Here is a 15,111-nt window from a genome sequence, read left to right on the forward strand (position 1 = left end):
GAGCTATATAGGTAGTACCAAACATCAAGTCCACAAACGTATCCTGCAGCACATAAGGGCAGGGAAAAATGTAGCCGACACCTATCCAGTAGCGAGTTATTTTTGGGACTCTCCTGACAGTAATCCCAACTTCCTGACATATAGTGTACTTGACCAGGTAAAGAAATACCCTTGTGGATGGGATAGGGAAAACCTACTTAGGCAAGTGGAATGTATACACATCCTGAGAATAGGTATAAAGGAACCAATTGGTTTGAATCCTTTTGAAGAAATGTAAACTTCTGTAACTTCATCTGTACAGTTTTAGCCTCAAAAGTGTAATTCAGTATTTTAACAATGCATGCTAAGAGCACTAATTAGTGAAATTGTGTTAGATTTTATTATATTGTGTGCTATGCATAATTATTGTGTGGTTTTTTCATATATTTTGCAGGCACACATGCAGCACTGCAATTTGCTGTGATGGAGTATGATGAGGAATGCAGGAGAGCTAAGATATCTCTTCAGTTCTTTAGAAGGTCTTGTTAATTATTGTGTGTGCCCAATGGGGCTTAATTCTGTTCTCTTTTTTTGTTTCTCCTTTTTTCTTCTTTTTTGCTGTTCAAGGCATGTGAGCTAAACGGTTGTATTAAGCCAGTATTTATGTATTACGCAACACGTTTGAATATTTTGCTGCACTAATAATCACTGGGGCGTAAGCCGGCAAGGTAAACCGCATTGGGTTAAATTCAATCATGAGAAATGATTTTAAGTTATTTTGTATTTGTCAATAATGCACATTCAGTATTAACTTGTATACTCCAACATGACCGCCGACAATGTACATTCTTGTTGGCCCATTGTTTGTGTTGCAGTGCTTGCTGAAATAGCAAGTGCTCTAGTGCGCAGGCATCCTGATAAAGGCTTTGGAAGCCGAAACACGTCTGATGCTATACACGGTTTTAGTTCTGGCAAGCTAAATAAACCATCGTAACTCTACTCGGAGTGCCGTTCTGGATATATATATATATATATTTATATATGTATGTGTGTATATATATATATATATATATATATATATATATATATATATATATATGTATATATATATATATTCACTGAAAAAACCTTAGGTTTCAGGGGCGTTATAGTTAGCTGGACATTTCCCTCTTACAAAACCCTAGAAATTCCCCCATTATAGTTAGTTCAGCTAACTATAACTCGCGCCCCCGCAATGCACTGCTGATGACGTCACATATTACATCACTCATGACATGGTCAGTGACATCACTCATGACATCACTGATGACATCTCAAATGACATCATCCAGTGAATGTGTCTTTTTATGAAAATTAAATATGTTTTATATATGTATGTCTCAAGGTCGATGGAAGAATAAATGGGTATATAAGTGTCTAAATGGATGATTTGTTTTGGGAAAATTGATTGTATAACTGACTGATTAAGTGTATCTTAGTGAATACATGGCTTAGTGGGTACTGTTTCAATATGTAAATATCTGTATCAGTCTCTCACTTTGTGTATAAGTGGCTGCATGGGTTGGTGAGTAGCTACATGAGTGTCTATATAGGTTATTAGTTGGTTTATTGAGTATCAGTATGAGTTTCTAAGTGTCTGTATGGTTCGACGGGGGGTATTACGTAGTGCATAGGTGCATGAATGAGTGACTCACTGTTTGTATGTGTTGAAGACAGCATGTGTGAATGACTGTCTCAATAGTGTCTTTATGAGTAACTACATATGTTTTAAACTAGTATATGTGACTATTGGTGTATATAAGTGAGTATATGTGAGAGTGAGAGATTGGAAGAGTTCCTGTATGAATAAGCATGTGTTTCTATAAGTGATTGTTTAAAAGACTAAGTATGTGTAAGTATCTATAGAAGTAAGTGTGGGGGTGTGTGTATAACTGTATATGCATGTAAATGGATGTTTGATTCTTTATTAGCATGAGTAACTCTTGGGCCGATTCACAGAACTAACTTAAGACAAAATCCTAAACTTACTACTTTTGGTATTCACAGAAGTTAGGATTTTGTCTTAAGTTTGTGTTAAGATAAACTTGAGACAGACTTAAGACAGACTTAAGACAGACTTGGGACAGACTTAAGACAAATTTAAGACAAACTTAAGACAGACTTAAGACAGACTTAAGACAGATTTAAGATGTCATCAGTGATGTCATGAGTGATGTCACTGACCATGTCATGAGTGATGTAATATGTGACGTCATCAGCAGTGCATTGCGGGGGCGCGAGTTATAGTTAGCTGAACTAACTATAATGGGGGAATTTCTAGGGTCTTGTACGAGGGAAATGTCCAACTAACTATAACGCCCCTGACACCTATTGTTTTTTCAGTGAATTTCTAAGGTTTTTTAAATGCTAATTCCTAACTATAACGTGCATGAAACCTATGGTTTTTTCAGTGAATTTCAAAGGTTTTTAAATGCTAATTCCTAACTATAACATACCAAAAACCTATGGTTTTTTAAGTGAATTTCAAAGGTTTTTTAAATGCTAATTCCTATCTATAACTTATCTCTAAAGCTATGATGTTTAATGATTTTCATAGGATTTCTAAATCTTTATATTTCAGTGTGTCAATTCCTTTAATTATGTTTTTTATATTGTTTTTTTCACCATCTTTTAAACTTTTTTTCCCAATTAATTCTTTTAAAAATGAAAAAATATTATTTGTTTTTAATATATATTTTTTTATGTGTATATTTTGTTTAATGACTTTTTATATATTTTTTATATTTTTTAAACTATATTTTTAATACTTTGTTATTTTTTTTTACTATGTTTTTTGGGATTCACGCATCCTATGTGCACCTTTCTCGATCCCTGCTCGGAACACAGTCGCCATTTTACGATTGTAGTGTAGGATCCGCGTATGGTATGCGTTGGGTATGTATTTTCGTGCGCAATTGCTATGCGACCGGTACGCGACTCCAAGCCCATACGCGACACGTACGAAGCACGTTACGCGACGCTTGCATGCTTCTGCGAAACGTCATGTGCGTGTTTTTTTTTCCTTGGAGTCGCGCACCCAATGCGATAGGAACCGCGCACCCAACGTGGGAGAAAACGTGCACCCAACGCGTTAGGATGCGTGACTCCTAATTTTACCGTAAAATAAAAATACCCCTATCACTAATTTTTATTATCCCCGGGGACCCCATCCCCCGGGGTTTATTAAAAAACGTTGGGGACCGTGGGGGGAGCCCCAACGCCCCCACGGTCCCAGCCGGCTTCCCGCGTCCTTCGGGAGCTGGCATTGCTTTTCCACATGGGGAGCTGCTAACATGCAGCTCCCCGTTTGGAAAAGCAATATTGTTTGGATTTTGAAAGAGAGAGGAGGTTTTCCTGCTCTCGCTTTCAAAATCCAAACAAAGTTTGCTATGGGAGGACGGGAGACTCCCGCCCTCTCATAGCAAACAACAGCGTCCTGGGGGTGGGCACCCAGGACACTGTAGGAGCCGGCCCTGGGGGGTGGTGGTCCCCAGGGCCCTCAAGGGCTCCAGGAGGGGGGCCACGCAGCCCCCCTCCCCTGTTCATTTGTAAAGATTTTGCCCCCGGTATTTAGCCCCCCTGGGGGCCAATTATTAACGAAGCGCGGGATTTTTTTCCGGCCGGCTCCGCGCACCCTGCGCGTATTTCGCCAATTATTTTAAAAAGGGCCCCCAGGGGGCCTTCTGGGACCCCCTAAGCAACACTAGAGGGTCAGAGTATTTATACCCTGCCCCCTTTACATCTTTCACAGACTTATTTCCCTTACTTAATCAGCCTCGCTTCCACCAAGGCACAAAATGGCTGCCAACGGTTCCTGGTTTCGAATGTAGACAGACACTTCACAGCCAATTAGCATTCAGCGCGTGATCGAGAGGGTGTGCGCTCGGTTCGCAGAGGGTGCGCTTAGGGTGCGCATAGGGTGCGCGGATCCTCCGAGGCCATAGATATATCTATCTTTTTTACTCTCATTTTCTCAGGAACTACTGAACGGATTTACACCATTTATTCAAAAGGCACGAGTCTCAACTGAGGACTACTTCTTTGCCAAATTTGGTGTAATTCTGTTCAGCAGTTCGGGCTGTAGCTGCGTCAATAGGTCCTATGGGAAATTTTATGGGGAAAATGCGTTTTGGGACCCCCCTTTTTTCTCTGCCCCCGCTTGACGAATCACCACGAAACTTTCAGGATAGGAGCGGACCGGAGCTGGCCAGAAGTTTGGAAAATTTCGCGAAGATTCGTAAACCGGCACCAGACTTATTGGGAATAGAATGTTGCGGATTTCCTATGGAAAATAGGTCCTAACTATAACTACCTACTGGCGACCGCCAGTAGGTAATATATATATACACACAAACACACACAAATATACACATATATACCAACATATATGTATTCATGAAGATTCATCAAATGACGCCACAGTTATAGGCTAGTTAAAAATGCTTTTCCCTGGAAACTTGATCCTAACTATAACTACCTACTGGCAACTGCCAGTAGGTAATATATATATATATATACTACTACGAGTAAGAGGCATTGTGGGGCTTGTATGCCTGAACACCAGTCACGTGACTTTGAGAGTTTTAAAAGGTGCGCCTACACGCACAGGACATTGTCTGTTTCTCCTCCTGAGATCAAGGCGGAATGTCTGCCGAAACGTGTAAGGAAAAGGGAGAATACCTGCGCAACCTTACCTGTGAATAAATGCCCTTACACACCGGTAATGAGCCTCACAGTTTTTCTTGGATGTTAAATTGATGGGCGTCTCCGTGTCCATTTGAGCGAGGCTGCCCTGAAGGGTTGGTGGCTCCTGAGACGGAGGTGTTTTGGCTGTAAATATATATGACTACGAATTTGGAACCATCTTTACATTTGCGAAAAAATTTGAGATCTATAAACAACAATGGGAAATAAAGAAAATCAGTGTGGATCCGGTCACTGGCCATATAACGAGCGAATCCGAATCTGACTTAAGTGAAGGAGAACAAAGACCAACAGGCTTGCGTAAATTCTCTTTTTTAGAGAAAATGAAATTGCTCTACCAAGAGCAACAAACACCCAGAGGCAAACCAAGAGGGCGTGGATCAGGAAGGATCAGGACAAGGGGAAGGGGGTCCTTTCCCTCAAGAGACCAAGAAGGAAAACAAGAAGAAGCAAGCGGCAAATGCGGAAGATACAACTTAAGGAACCGCACAGTAATGAGGAAATAAGATCTAAAGATCCCAAAATTCCCAATCTAGTTATCAATCTTATCTAGATACACTTTATCCAAAACTGAAATTGACCTTCTCAATAAAGGACTATCATTCTGTCCAGAAAAACATCAGGACCCCCTGGAAACAAAAATAGACTTGTACAAATATGTAAGAAAATTAAAACTAAAAAAATACTTTGCCAAGCACTCCCTCAAAGCAAATACAGATCAACATCAACAGCCTGATCTAGAAAATCCAGGAATCTACAAAATCTCTGATGCGCCGCATCTTCGGATTGCGTATGAATTGGCAAATGAGATAGATGCTTCTCAAATAACTGACACCCAAATTCTGGGTGAAATGGGGCTACAATTGGACAAACACATACCGACACCATTTAAGAAAAAATCAAAGTTCTGCCCAGCACTGCATCCAGGAAATAAAATTGACACTTTTTATGATCTGATACTGGGAGAAATAGATACTATGCAGAATGTTACATCAAAGAAGAATCGGGAAAACCTTACTAAGAAAGAACGCAAGGCCATACAAACACTGAAGAACAACAATGAGATCGAAATCAAATCGGCCGACAAAGGCGGAAATATTGTAGTGCTTGACAAACAGCACTACATAGAAGAAGCAATGCGCCAATTAAATGTAACGAAAAACTACAAAATTCTATCGAAAGACCCCACTGACATATTAATATCAGACCTACACAGAAAACTAAAATGTGGCAAGAGAAAGGTCTGATAATAGAAAATGAAAAGGGCTTCCTAATGGTCGAATATCCAATTATGCCAACCATCTACTTTCTCCCGAAAGTGCACAAAACGCTGAACAAACCACCAGGTCGTCCAATCATTTCAAGCTGTGGAAGCCTGTATGAAAATATATCAACCTATGTAGACCACTACTTAGCACCGATTGTAACAACTTTGAGCTCCTACATAAAGGATACTGGGGACTTCTTACGAATACTAATGAATACTGAATGGCAACCGACCTACCTATTGGTAACAATTGATGTAGTGTCATTGTACACTTCAATTGATCATGAAAAGGGACTCAATGCGATCCAATACTTTCTCAAACAGAGACCAATGAATGAATTAGAGCACTCCAACATGCTGGTCGATATGATCACAATGTGCCTGTACAACAATGTATTCCTATTCAATAAAAAAATCTATGCAAAATGCTGCGGTACCGCGATGGGAGTTTCCTTCTCTCCAAGCTATGCGAATCTCATGATGGGGTGGTGGGAGAAGAACATAGCTTGGAGAGAGGAAAACGACCATCATATGTCAAATGTAGCCCTCTGGCTACGATTCATAGACAACCTATTTCTGCTATGGAGGGGAACTGAAAAACAATTTCAAGCTTTCTTTACTGAGCTTAATGAGAATGATATTGGTCTCAAATTCACATACAACTTAAGCTCGAAAGAAATTGAGTTCCTAGACACCAAAATCTACGTCAAAGATAATCAGTTGCATACAACAGTATAGCGGAAAAAGACAGCAACAAACAGTCTGCTCCATGGACTGAGCTTCCATCCCCAGGCATTGAAGAAAAGCATACCTTACGGTGAACTACTGCGGATGAAGAGAAACTGTTCGGAGGAGCAGGAAATGGAAAAAAAATTTGAAGAAACAAAAGAACACTTCAAACAACGTGGATATAAACATGCAGACATAAAACGGGGTGAAATGAAAGCAAGACAGAAAACCAGAGCGGACACACTATTAACCAAAAAAGAGAAAGTAAGTAGGAAAGACAAAAGTACAGACACAGATGACAATTCAGAAAGAGTAAAGGAAATTACAAAATCTAATGACAATCAACCACGACTAATACTCACCTACAGCAAAGAAAGCTATGAAATACAAAAAACAGTAACAAAATACTGGAATATACTGAAAAAAGATCCAGATATAGGCAATTCAATTGGAGACAGGCCGTTGATTTAATTCAGAAGAGCACCCAACCTGACAGATCATCTGGTGAGAAGTCACTTTGAAAACAAAAAAACAGAATCCTGGCTACAGTTGAGATCGAAAGGCTTCACAAAATGTACATCCTGCAAGGCCTGCAAAATTGGGAAAAACCTGAAGAATCTGACAGATCCCACCGGCAAGGTTCTTGCAATAAAGGAAACCATCACATGTGAATCCACACATGTGGTATACATTCTCCAATGTTTCTGCGGAAAGCAATATATAGAGAGCACAATTTGTCCCCTTAAAAAACGTATACCAGAACATGTACGTGCGATACAAAATATGGACAATACATATACAATTGCCAAACACATGTCTATGCACAAAGATAAAACATGGCTAGATATCAAATACTCAGGACTAATAACAGTCCCAATAAATGAACATGGAGGCAATCGAGTACAAAAACTACGCAGACTGGAATCCCGTATGATCATGAGATTCAAAACGAAACATCCCCTGGGACTGAATGGGGACGAGGAGATGTATGTTCACCTTTAAAAGTCCATGAACAACTAAGAAAAAGAGTCCAAAGAGGAAGCCACAACTATCAAACATTCAAGAAAAACCCCAATGGAACCCAAAAGACCTAAACTGTACGAACTCTCTCGAATAACATACAGAATGTAAATGCAGAAAAATATCTTGCACATCTCTACATCTGAAACATCTGATTGTGAGGAGCACAAATAGATTCTGTAATTAGCCCTAGAACAAACAACTCATAACAACTGATATTGCTACGTGCACGCTCTCTGTCTGGATGGCGAGATGAGTAACCAAAAGCAGAGTGAGGGGGCACTCAGCCCATAAATATATCATAACTCTTAGTTATCCCACTCACTCCATGTGTGTTCATCTGTGAAACATTGGACTGATTACCAATGTCCTGGCTCTCCCGCTTTTATCAATATGTGCGGATATAGCTCATAACAACATGGCCTGTGATCTATAAAAATAAAAACACTTTGCTTTGTAATACTCAAACTCGCTAGCACAGCCAGAGAGAAAAATAGCGCAATGTATAACAAAGTTTTGTGAATAAAGTTTTATTGAAATAACATGAGAAACTACCAAACCCACAATGCACTATTAAAACAAAAAGTGTATATAAATGGAAATTGAAAAAGGACTAAGAAACACTCTACCGTGATCAGGAACTTCGGTTCGAAACGCGTAGGAGGAAGTCACGAATTGAATAAACAACATTAATCATCAAGAGGAGTGCCGCGTTCTTTGTTTTTTGAGGATTAATTTCGCGAGACCCTGTCCTGGTCTCGACGCGGGCACCAGCTGTTCAAGGTGCTCCCACTGTCACATGGACGTTTTGTAAAAGGATATATATATATATATATATATATATATATATATATATATATATATATATATATATATATATATATACCCCCCGGGACATTGCCGTTTACTATGGCAGAGCGGGGGCTCCCACCCTGCCATACCAAACACTGCTTTGCTTCTTGGAAGTGAGAGCAGGAAACCTGCTCTCGCTTCCAAGGAGCAAATCAGAATTGCTTTTGGACAAGGGGAGCTGCATGTCAGCAGCCCCCCTTGTCCAAAAGCAATGCTGGCTCCCGCAGGAGGCGGGGAGCCGGCAGAGACCCCAGGGGCATTCGGGCTCCCCCTTGGGTCTCCATCAAGGAGTCCAGGCCCCGGGGCCAATAGTGGCCAGTCCACCCCTTCCGTTTTGATAAAAAAAAAGATAGGGCTGGGGATGAGACCCCTGGGGCCTAAATTGGCCTTAGGAGGGCCCCCGTCCAAAATTATAAAAATAAAGTCTGAGCAGGCCCCAGGGATGGGTTCCCGGGGCCGAAACCGGGTGGACCCCTGCCCTATAAATGAAAAATAAAAACCAAGGCCCATCCCCGGGGGCCTGTGGAGGGGGGCGGTGAACGCCCCTCTCCCTATTCAAATTTGTAATTGTTTTTTTTAATGGCTAAGGTCCCGGGGTATGGGGTTCCCAGGGCACAAAAAGGGTTAATGGAAGGGGGGTCACACAGCCCCCATTCCCCATTCCCATTCCCTGCACACCCATGCAAACATGGCTCCTGGTGTGTTCTGGGTTGAGGGATTAAGCCCCCTTGAATCCTGAGGGTCCCCGGGGGCTAACTAGCCCACCAGGTACCTCCAGTAAGCCCCACATAGTGGGATTGCTGAGAGGTGGTCCAAGGCCATGCCCCTTTTAACACCACTCTGCAAATGCACCTCTTGCCACACTACTGGTGGGGTGATGAGGTCCTGAGGGGTCCTGAGGACCTCAGGACTAAAGTGGACTTCATCCCCCAAGCAACAGTGTGACAGGAGACGTGTTTGCAGAGTGGTGCGAAAAGGGGGCATGGCCGTGCACCATTCTCAGCAATCCAGCTTTGTGGGGCTTACTTGAGATAATAGGAGGGCTAGTTGGCCTCCAGGGACCCTCAGGAGTCAAGGGGACTTCATCCCCCAACCAAGAGCGCTCCAAGAGGCGTGTTTGCAGAGTGGTGGAGAAAGGGTGCGTGGCCTGTGTAAACCTCTCAGCTATAACCACTATCTGTGGATTACTGGAGGTATCAGGTCGGCTACTTGGCCCCTAAGGACCCCCAGCAGTGGAGACTTTAATCCCCTTCCCAGAGCGCGCCAGGGAGTGCGTTTGCAGAATGGAGGGCAAATGGGGCGTGGTCTGCTATGAGTACTTACCAATACTGCTGTGTGGGATGTACTGGTGGTAATAGGGGGGTAGTTTGCCCCGAAGGACGCCCTTGGGGACCAACTACCACTCCTGTTACCTCCAGTAAGTCCCACACAGTGGCATTGGTAAGAGGTCTTCGGAGGCCATGTCCCCCTTGCTTCACCAGTCTGCAAACACGCCCCCTGGCACACTACAGGTTGGGGGATGAAGTCAGCTTGATTCCTGAGGGACTTTGGGGGCCAAGAAGCCCTCCTGGTACGCCGGACCTTTGTATGGAAGAGGAGTCTCCATGCTGAATAGGGGTAGCGATTGAGCGCCGCCATTACTGTTTATTACTCGAGGTCTTTGGACTTACCATGGGTCTGGACACAAACATATAGAAGGACAACTTTTTGATTTTGAAAGATTGGGAGATTGAGCGCATTCACTTATTGGTGTGGTAGTAGGACCCGCTCAATTGGAAAGAGGAACGTGGACCAGAATATATACCTACAGTAACTCTGATACTAAATTATAAAAGTGTGTATCCTAAAATTTGAAAGTGTCTAGAATGAGTATCAGGAAACTCCGAGCCGAAGACTCTGAGAAGCATTATAGTTGCCCTGAAGAAGCCTGAAAGGGTGAAACGTGTTGGCTGTTTTGCTGCTATACATACAAAGCTGAAATAAAAAAGACTAAGAACATTTTCGGCTACAGAATATCATTTATTCTGCCATCGTCTGTGATGAATGAAAGAGATTAACTCTTTGGTCATTATAGCATTGCCTCTCCCTTTTTTCTGTATATCTGCTTTATATTTGAAACCAAATTGGTGGCTGGTTTCGGGAGGTGGGCATTTGTTGGACCACTACTGGTTGAAATAATTAATATGTATTAGATATTGTACAAGAACACAAGTAATTGGTGCAGAATCTTATACCCTGCCACTGTTCTCACTGTCGATGTAGCCCCTTTCTCGACCACTCTGCAGTACAGTTAAAGAAGCATTTGTAATGTAATAAGTCTCGCATTTGCAAGAGTCAGCGCTATAGGCCTTGTAAATGTGAACGTTTTTTACTAATGTTTTTGGGAGTGGAGTGCATGTACGTTGTGTGTAGTGGAATTATGTGGTATGTTGTGCAGTGAAATTATGTGGATAGGAAGTATGTGGTATTTAGTGTATAGGAATTATGTAGAGTGGGATTACGTGTTATGGAGAGTAAATATGTGGTATGGTAGTGTGTGTTGTGGAGTGGTAATCTCAAATGTAGTCTTCCTCATTTCCATACAAGCTAAACTATGAACTCAATGAGACAAAAAAAAGAAGGAATCACTGAGCAGCACTTCCGGACCTGGTCAGTGGTATGAGGAGGGCCACTGGAATAATGCGACTGCACTGACTTTCGCACAATTATACATTTTACGCATTAGCCACATAATCCATCATCTGCTGCCTAATCTGCAGATTTGAAAAAAGCAATGTTTCTAGCTCAAACGTTACCAAACATGCAGCGACAAGTGTTACAGCTTGGGGGAAGGTCCTTTGCAAACCTAGAATGGTCACCTGTTACTTATTGCTAAATGTGGGTGTTAAATTGGCACTAATGGTGTGCAAGCCATGCTTGCTTCTTTCAGCACCTCTCTTGCCTCTTTCTGCATTTCTGTTGCTTCTTTCTGCACCTTTCTTTCTTTTTCTGCACTTCTCTTGCCTCTTTCTGCAAATTTTTTCTACTTTCTACACCTCTTTTGCCTTTTTCTGCACCTCACTTGCTTCTTTGTGCACCCATCTTGCCTCTTTCTGCACCTCTCTTGCCTTTTTCTGCACCCCTCTTCCCTCTTTCTGGACCCCTCCTGCCTCTTTCTGCACCTTTGTTCCTTGTTTCTGCACTTCTTTTGTTTCTTTCTGTACCTCTCTTGCTTCTTTTGGCACCCCCTTGCTTCTTTATCCACCCCTGTTCCCACTTTCTGCATCTCTGTTGCTTCTTTCTGCACTTTTCTTGTCTCTTTCTCCACCCCTCTTTCTTCTTTCAGCACCTCTGTTGCTTCTTCCTGCACCTCTCTTGTTTTTTTTGCACCCCTCGTGCCTCTTCCACACCCATCTACCAGCACCCTCATTCTGCACCCCTCTTTCCTCTTTTTTCACTCCTCTTGCCTCTTTCTGTACCTCTGTTCCTTCTTTCTGCACTTCTTCTGTTTCTTTCTGCAGATCTCTTGCTTCTTTCTACACCTCCATGCCTCTTTCTCCACCCATCCACCCTCTTTCTGCACCCCTGTTGTATCTTTCTGCCCCTTTTTTCTTTCTTTATGCACTTCTTTTGTTTCTTTCTGCACATCTCTTGCTTCTTTCTGCCCCCCCAAGTACCTTGTTCTGCACCCTTTTCTTCTTTTTGCACCCCTCTTGCCTCTAAAAGGCACCTTTGTTGCTTCTTTCTGCACTCCTCTTGCTTCTTTCTACACTCCTCGTGCCTCTTTCATACCCCTCTTCCCTCTTTGTGCACCCCTCTTGCCTCTTTCTCCACCTCTGTTCTTTCTGCAATTCTTTTGTTTCTTTCTGCACATCTCTCGCTTCTTTCTGCACCCCTTTTGCCTCTTTCTACACCCCTCTTGCCTCTTTCTGCACCTCTGTTCCTTCTTTCTGCACTTCTTTTGTTTCTTTCTGTGGCTCTCCTGCTTCTTTCTGCAACCCCTTGCTGCTTTCTCCGCCCCTATTCCTGCACTCCTGTTCCCCCTTTTTGCACCTCTGTTCCTTCTTTCTGCATTTCTTTTGTTTCTTTCTGCACGTCTCTTGCTTCTTTCTGCACCCCTTGTGCCGCTTTCTGCACCCTTCTTCTATCTTTTTGCATCCCTCTCGCCTCTTTCTGCACCTCTGTTGCTTCTTTCTGCACTCCTATTGCTTCTTTCTACACCTCTCTTGCTTCTTTCTGTACCACTCGTGCTTCTTTCTGCACCCCTCATCCCTCTTTCTGCACCCCTTTTGCCTCTTTCTGCAACTCTGTTTCTTCTTTCTGCACTTCATTTGTTTCTTTCTGCAACTCTCTTGTTTCTTTCTGTACGACTCTAGCTTCTTTCTGCAACCCTCATGCCTCTTTCACACCCCTCTTCCCTCTTTCTGTACCCCTCTTTCTGCACCTCTGTTCCTTCTGTCTGCACTTATTTTGTTTCTTTCTGCACCTCTCTTGTTTATTGCTGGCTCCGTCTTGCCTCTTTCTCCACCCCACTTCCCCCTTTCTGCACCTCTGTTGCATTTTTATGCATTTCTCTTGCTTCTTTCTGCATCTCTCTTGCTTCTTTCTACACCCCTCATGCCTCTTTCTGCACCCTCATCCCTCTTTCTGAAGTCCTCTTGCCTCTTTCTGCACCTCTGTTGCTTCTTTCTGCCTTTCTTTTGTTTCTTTCTGCACCCCTCTTGCCTCTTTCTGCACCTCTGTTCCATCTTTCTGTACTTCTTTTGTTTCTTTCTGCAGCTCTCACGCTTCTTTAGGCATCTCCTTGCCTCTTTCTCCACCCCTCTTCCAGCACCCCTGTTGCCCCTTTCTGCACCTCTTTTCTTTCTTTCTGCACTTCTTTTGTTTCTTTCTGCACGTCTCTTGCTCCTTTCTGCACCCCTGATGCCTCTTTCTGCACCCCTCTTCCCTCTTTTTGCACCCTTCTTGCCTCTTTCTGCACCTCTGTTCCTTCTTTCTGCACTTCTTTTGTTTCTTTCTGCACATCTCTTCTTTTTGCTCCCCTCTTGCCTCTTTTGGCACCTTTTGTTGCTTTTTCTGCACTCCTCTTGCTTCTTTCTGGAACTCTCGCTTCTTTCTGCACCCCTTTTGCCTCTTTATGCACCCCTCTTGCCTCTTTCTGCACCTCTGTTCCTTCTTTCCGCACTTCTTTTGTTTCTTTCTGCAGCTCTCATGCTTCTTTCTGCAACCCCTTGCCACTTTACCCACCCCTCTTCCGGCCACTTTTTGCACTTCTGTTCTTTCCTTCTGCACTTCTTTTGTTTCTTTCTGCATGTCTCTTGCTTTTTTCTGCACCCCTTGTGCCTCTTTCTGAACCTCTGTTCCTTCTTTCTGCACTTCTTCTGTTTCTTTCTGCAGATCTCTTGCTTCTTTCTGCACCCCCTTGCCTCTTTCTCCACCCATCCACCCTCTTCCTGCACCCCTGTTGCCTCTTTCTGCACCTCTGTTCTTTCGTTCTGTACTTCTTTTGTTTCTTTCTGCACATCTCTTGCTTCTTTCTGCACCCCAAGTGCCTTGTTCTGTACCCCCTTCCCTCTTTTTGCACCCCCTCTCGCCTCTTTCTGCACCTCTGTTGCTTCTTTCTGCACTCCTCTTGCTTCTTTCTACAACTTTCTTGCTTCTTTCTGCACCGCTCAAGCTTCTTTTTGCACCCCTCATTCCTCTTTCTGCACCCCTCTTGCCTCTTTCTGCAACTCTGTTCCTTCTTTCTGCACCCTTCTTCCAACTTTTTGTATCCCTCTCGCCTCTTTCTGCACCTCTGTTGCTTCTTTCTGCTCTCCTCTTGCTTCTTTCTACAACTCTCTTTCTTTTTCTGCACTACTCATGCTTCTTTCTGCACCACTAATCCCTCTTTCTGCACCCCTCCTGTCTCTTTCTGCAAATCTGTTCCTTCTTTCTGCACTTCTTTTGTTTCTCTCTGCAGCTCTCTTGCTTCTTTCTGCACCCTCTTGCCACTTTCTATACACATGTTTCCCATTTTTGCATCTCTGTTGCTTCTTTCTGTACTCCTCTTGCCTTTTTCTGCACCTCTTTTGCTTATTTCTGCACTTCTTTTGAATCATTCTGCACCTCTGTCCCTTCTTTCTGCAACCCTTGTGCCTCTTTCTGTATCCCTCTTCCCTCTTTCTGCAACCCTCTTGCCTCTTTCTGCACCTCTTCCTTCTGTCTGCACTTATTTTGTTTCTTTCTGCACCTCCCTTGTTTATTTCTGGCTCCCTCTTGCCTCTTTATCTGCCCAACTTCCCCCTTTCTGCACATCTGTTGCTATTTTATGCATTTCTCTTGCTTCTTTCTGCATCTCTCTTGCTTATTTCTAGCCCCCTCGGGCCTCTTTCTGCACCCCTCATCCCTCTTTCTGCAGTCCTCTTAGCTCTTTCTGCACCTCTGTTGATTCTTTCTGCACTTCTTTTGTTTCTTTCTGCAGCTCTCATGCTTCTTTCTGCACCTCATTGCCTCTTTCTCCACCCCTCTTCCAGCACCCCTGTTGCCCCTTTCTGCACCTC

The sequence above is a fragment of the Triturus cristatus genome, chromosome 9 (genome assembly GCF_964204655.1).
Source record: "Triturus cristatus chromosome 9, aTriCri1.1, whole genome shotgun sequence".
Taxonomy (NCBI): domain Eukaryota; kingdom Metazoa; phylum Chordata; class Amphibia; order Caudata; family Salamandridae; genus Triturus; species Triturus cristatus.